This window comes from Octopus bimaculoides, chromosome 10, assembly GCF_001194135.2.
Source record: "Octopus bimaculoides isolate UCB-OBI-ISO-001 chromosome 10, ASM119413v2, whole genome shotgun sequence".
Lineage (NCBI taxonomy): Eukaryota > Metazoa > Mollusca > Cephalopoda > Octopoda > Octopodidae > Octopus > Octopus bimaculoides.
This window is the reverse complement of record NC_068990.1, coordinates 8,231,881-8,238,802: the sequence shown is the minus strand read 5'-3', so window position 1 is coordinate 8,238,802 and position 6,922 is coordinate 8,231,881. Positions and strand designations below refer to the sequence as shown.

Genomic DNA, 6,922 nt, shown 5'->3' with positions numbered 1-6,922 from the left:
TATATATATATATATATATATATCTTCATGATTGTACCAAGGTTATTTCTGTTTACAGGCCACATAATGCTAAGTTCGCACGTATCATTTTCTCGTCTAGCCTTTTACATATTATTTCTCTAATGAGGAATTTTCTATGGAGGATTGGACATTATTATTTGTTTCACCAATTTTGAAAGATGTTGGCTATGTTGTCACATCGAATACTTTTAAAATATGCAAGCTGGTGTTTATTCCGAAGTGTAATTCAGAGATGTATTTTCACTGGATTTTGCTTTCGTATATCGACTTTTGTTTCTTATAAATTTTTCCTCTGCGTTCCTGATGTCCTTCGGTTGTATGTTTCATTGTAATCCATTCATGCTGGCGTCTTGTACATTCGAATATGTATAGATTGATTGAAGGTGATGTGCAGATTTTAATAGTTGTAGACAGAACTGTGGATAAAAACGGGACGTAACGCCTCACAGAAATATTTAGTAATTTCAATCTGCTGATTTCAAAACACGATATTCCTGCACAAGAAACTCTCCTGAAATATGCTCTAGCTATAAGAACGAACAACATAGATTCTACCAAAGTACCACCCGTTTCTCAAAGAAAAATTTACAAGAAACAAACAAAAGTGGATATATAAAACAAACATCAATTCTAGATTAAACTTCTAATTCAACGCAAACATGCATATTGTAAAAGTATTCGATGTGAAAGCATAGGCATCACCTACCAAAATTGGTGAAGTAACGGAAGCAAGCCCCATCCTCCTTAGAAACTTCATCATTGAGGAAATAGAAGGTGAAAAGCTAAAAAAAACAAAAAACAACGACACGTGTAAACGTAGCGTTATGCCGTAAGGAAACAAGAAAAATCTCTTCTCCAGTCACGGAGTCATTGATAGCTACAAAGTAAAAACTAGTACAAAGGTAAAATGCTGCATCAAAGTTACAAACGGCATAAGAGCATAGGAGTTTGTGCAAGTAGTTACAAACCTCTCTTAAATTTCATAAGTTCACATTTTATATATCTATAAACTACAACTTTGTTATCGAATATTCAATCAAATATTCCTTTTGAAGAGTCATAGGATAACCAAAAATTTTAAAAAAGCTATAAAATTTTAGTAGAAATAGAATATTATATTAAATTAAATGCACAAGATAGCTGCATATACAATGCAAACGCACATATGCTTCAAAGCAATATATGCATATATACATATGTATGTGCGTGTGTCAAGAGAAAGAAACACACACTCACACACATACATATATATATGTGTGTGTGTATTAGATAGATAGATAGATGATAGATAGATAGATAGATAGATAGATAGATAGGTAGATACATAGATAGATAGATAGATAGATAGATAGATAGATAGATAGATAGATAGATAGGTAGGTAGGTAGGTAGGTAGACAGACAGACAGACAGACAGACAGACAGACAGACAGACTTGCATCTTTCTATATACTACCGCGAAAAAAAACTTTTTTGCGTGCATTATATTTAAGCTATATCAAAGTAACTGAATGAAAAATTTATACTGGATACAAACAGAAGCAATTTCTGGTGACCGTAATTAATCACTTAGACATTGAAATAATAATTTCCAGTTATAACATTGTAACTAAATTTACAACATATGTGACTACAATGCCATTTGTATCGAGCTGTGTGCCATAAGGCAACGTGGTAATAGTCATAAAGAGATTTGCCGTAGTCACATCATGGTACTTTTCTCAATTCAATTGCAGCTGTATCCATTCACTCGATGATTCTTGAAAGTAACATCATCTCATAGCTATCACTGTTGCAATGTATTTAATGGGAGATTGTTATAAAGTAAATATGTCAACCACCGGCACATGTCCACAGCTTCATTTAAACTCCTATTGAGAATAATTCAGCTTCTGGTTAAGAAAAGTCAGATAGCAAATATATTTGCACATCAATGCATTCTCCTTCGTTAGTCATCATTGTAAAATATATGCTAATTCCACAGATTGTACTAACACTAAATGCGAAATTTCCTTTTCTGCTAGCTTTCTATGTGTTCCAGAAACAAATGCTTATCAGTATAAAATTTCATTGGGACATTAAACTTTCGAAAACAATTAGAGTATATGACGTACCGATATTGCATGGTACGAAATCGCTTGTCTTTTTCTATTTGCTAGTTTTCCCTTTAGGTGTCAAGCTATTGCGAAGTAGGAGAAAGCATTGTATATTGAGAAAGATGATGAAGAGTGAGAAAGAGCGAACTATAAAAAGATGTGGATTAGAATACTGACAGAACTGGATTGATATCTATGTGTGTGAATATTTGCATGTATAGGCAATACTCCGCAGCGTGAACGTGGGAGGCGTGCAGTCAGGCGAGTTGATAAGAAGATATTTGGTCGGAATGAAGAAAGTAAGAGACAAAGATTGCACGAAGAAAAGACTAGACTGAATGGACGAAGATAGAGGTCTACAATAGAGATAAAATTTAAAAGAAGTAACATTATACCCTTATACAATAACATAACTAGCAGGAATGATCGACTCTTAGAAAGAATGGCACAGATAGAACGAGAGAGATAAATTTGTACAATATACCGAAATATAATGGAATAGGTCTTTGCCAAATGGAGAGACCTTTCGGAGGCTAATTCTCATTTAATGAAAAACTGAGGAATCTGTTTATATATAGTGAGAAGAAAAGATGTATTATGCGAATGAATCAGTGACAATTCATAGAGATGGTAAGGCGTTAACCGTGTAAAATCAGGTGATAAATAGTTCTCAGTAACAGAGAAATTAATACTATTTGAATTGAAAAAGCGGTTCGGAAGAATATCACAAGAAATGAAAACCTAATGTGAATTGGATAGACAAGTTCCTGCTTAAGAAATCGGAGAAGGAAAGTAAGTAATACATGCGGTAAAATTATAAACAGTAACTGGAGGAAGACAAAATATAATATAAATAATTGAAACAATTCTTCCTTTGAATCGTATCTGGAGTCATTTATAAAGCTATAAACAATAACAGGCAAATATTAGTTTCAAGATCATTTTTGATAAATTCGTCTGAGGTCAGAAACGGAAACGGATACAATGTTATATTCCGGGAATATTTGCATATACATACAGTTAGTGTGTTTGTGCTTGCTATGTTTGCATGTCTGTTTGTATGCATGCTATGTGTATCTAATTCATGCTGTTCATTTCTGTACGTGTGAAATGCAATATTTATATATAATTCAGCATATCTTCTTTATTTTCTAATTTTTTGCCTTCAGTATGTCATTGAAAATAATATTCCAAATTATTTTCCATCATTATCCCTTGAACACGCTGTCATGTTCTTAATATGACACTTTATTAAGAAAGTTCTAATTAAATATTTGTCACTTTCATCTTCCTTTAATGGTCGTTACAACACACATGTACTCACTCAACTTCAAGCCATCTGCATTCCACCTACTCTTGTATTTTCATTAGAATTGATTGGAAAAGTATTTGGTTCAAAATCAACTCCCCAAAAATGTACTGGTATTGAGGTACACAACACATGACAAAGAAATGTTTGTACGGACGACTTTGAAAAAGTAATCCTGAAAGTGTAAATGATACAATCATTTTGAGATTGATAGTTGAATTTAAACAATACGAGTTTAAAATTATATAACATAGAATTTAACTGCCAGGCAATGACTCCAGCTTTTAAAAACAAATTTGAAGGGATTGACAATTTGGGGGAGATGGAAATATATAATTGCTTTCGAATATTGTTTTCATAAAGGAAGTGAAAAATTACTGTGAAAATAGAAACGATATCATGGAAAAGGCTGAGAGGGGGATTTATATTATAATATATATCTAAATGGCATTAATAGTACTATAATGAAGGTGTTTACAATGTTTAAATATATTCAGGCAGCATTGTACTTGACTTTAATCGAAACTAAGGTTTCATTTTGACTCGATAAAATTCATACTATATTGATTCTGGGCGTATCTGTCGTTTATGTATCTCGAAATGCAATAGGAGAAAACAAATTTAAAATCTTCATTGCTTTTTTGACTCTGCGTAAGCTAGCAATTACTTTGACAGCAATTGCTCTGCTAGAAACAAAACAAAATTCAGCAGTTAATAAACATGCATTGTATAACTTTGTATACGAGATAAAATAAGGTGTAATAATTGCAACAGGCAAAATTTCAATGCATTTAACACGTGAATACAAGATTGATGCAAACAGTTTCATATTTTCATACGACCGTGTGCTTACATTTGGTAGTGGGATTTCACTTGACCGGAATAGTATATTGAATTTCAGTACATTGTATTACATGTTGCATAATAATGCCGTGCATTTAGATTCAAAATCATTTATTTATGGTGCAATAACACTGTAAATACACTCTACATGAGATTACATTGATAATGAATTGGTTGAAAAATGATTGGAAAGCATGACAGCTTGTTGGATTAAAAGTAACAAAAATGAGATAAGGTGGATTTAGTGTGAAATGGAGTATGCATACTAATTCGCTTCCATAGTTTATATTACATTGATAAATACTCTTATGATACTTAGTATATAAAAAGTAAATTTATTTGGAATAAAACAAAAGCACTTGTTTATTTTATTCAATACAAATGACGTTGAATATATCATTTCAATTTATGATATATTGCAAGCAGTTTTGCTTTGATAATTACATTATAGGACAATATCAGTAGTATCGGGGAAGTAACTTGAGGTAAAGAATATCAATGAAAGTGTGGAAGAGTAACGGATTCCTTTTCAGATCATTAAAAATGTATTAGCGTAGAGCACAGAAGTGTTTTTTTTTATTATTTTTTATGACCAGCTTTACTGGATAAATATATAAATAAAAAAGAATCATCTTTGCTTAGGAATGAATAAAACCCAAAGACAGGTACTTTCTGATATGGTTGACTTTATTTTCAGCACAAATTTACTATTTTATGATTCGTTGTAGGTTGATGCCATCGGCGAGTCCTATAGCCCACAGATTTTTGTCCTTATGCCTATAAGTAGTAAACTTATTTAATGAGGTAGTATATTTCTGTATTTCATGTTTTTTTTTTTAAATTTCTATTTAAATTTCCACTTTAGTGCATATTTAGTAAAAATGTATTGAAATTTTATCCGTACGATTTAACCAACGGTATTCAGATATATGTTTCTCTATGTATATTTAAAGCAATACACACACGCATGCACAGATATGCGTAGTATATCCTTGTGTGCACGTCTGTATGCCTCTAAGTGTATGGAAACGTATGTGTTCCTTTGTGAACGGTCTATTTAGAACTACATAATATCAGTGATTTTCAGCTATCAGCGATAGGATTCACACCAGAAATATATTCAGAAGAAGGGTTTTTATTCTTTTATGTATTTATTTTTATTCAATATACCGAAACATATATAATTAATTGTTTGAACTTTCGAAGATATTTCTATGACCTCTTCTCAATAACGACATATTAAGCAATTCAGACTTTAAAAATTAGCGTTCGAAATATATAATTACGGTGGGGAATTAAATAACACAAAGTACAGAATTGTTTATTTAAGACAAAGTTTATTTTAATCTAGGAAATATATTCGTTTAAATATATTGTATTAACTCTTACCCTGCTTGGAAACAAAACGCTGATTAATCCATAATAGATTGTTCAGAAATAGTACTAAAATTGTCTAACGGTTACTGTCTAATAATATTATATTAAATAGCTATTCGCCACTAACATCTTGTTATTTAAAAATAATAGCAGACTTTATATATTTGTGTATATATGTATGTCATGTGCGCGTGTGTGTGTGTATGCGCGCGCGTGTGTGCGGGTGTGTGTATATGTGTTTGTGTGTGTATATGTGTGTGTGTGTGTCATTGTGAGTGCATGTTTGCATGTGTGTGTGACGTTGGGCGTTTACGCGTGTAGTTTTAGATTTTAAAATACAAGATGTGAACATTATCCAAATTAATAAATATTCTTTTCTACTCTCGGCACAAGCACCGGAATTGTAGTTTGTTTCTAATAGAACATCCATGTTCAAATGGGCAAATGCAGGGTGCGGTGAATAAATTGTCGTCCAAACTACGCGAAAATGAAAAGAAAACTAGCATCTCATTTTAACAGATACATTTACTAAAATTACATAAAAATATCTTGAAATACTAAACAGTAAATTTATTCAATAAAATCTCTATTGGCTTCAACCAGTGTCTCCAGTTGACTTCGGAATCTCCTGCAACCCTTCTGGATGGTCTCGTTTTTAAGTTGGTGAATGCTGCTATAAATCTTACTTTCAGTTCATCATTGGTGTTACAAGGACTTTTGTTGGTCTCTCGTTCAACCACACCCCACACATAATAATCAAAGGGATTGCAGTCTGGAGAGTTAGGTGGCCAGATGTTAGGGTTGATGTAGTCGCAGAAATTGTCTGACATCCATTACTGGGTTCTCCTTCTTGTGTGGCATGGTGCAGAATTCTGTTGCCAGACATAGGGTCTTCCAGCCCTCCACTTGACCCAGGGAAGCACTACAGCCACCAGGCACTTGATGTAGGCCTCCGTGTTAAATCTGAGACCGTGTGGGAAAATGAATGGCGGTATAATGTCATCATCACTAGTGATCACTCCAAACACCATGATGTTGACTGGATGTTTGATTTTTATCACTCTCGGTGCATGTCCTCAGATTGACACCCAAACACTCTGAAATGTTCGTATTGGAGCTTCCGACGCCAATACCAAGAAGCACAGCATATCGTTTCCAAATTTCTGGCGGCGTGAATTTCGTGACTGTTCTGTTTTTCTCACAGACAACTGACCCTATATTGTGTAGTTGACAAAATCAAAGAGAAACAATGAGCATGCGCGAAATCAAAAATATAA

The 6,922-nt window shown here is 33.0% G+C and overlaps 1 protein-coding gene across 3 annotated transcripts in view; it reads left to right on the top strand.

Moving 5' to 3' along the window:
- Positions 1 to 6,922, top strand: part of LOC106868423 (uncharacterized) — a 269,861-nt gene that overhangs the window by 119,687 nt on the left and 143,252 nt on the right. The gene's annotated exons all lie outside the window — the stretch shown is intronic.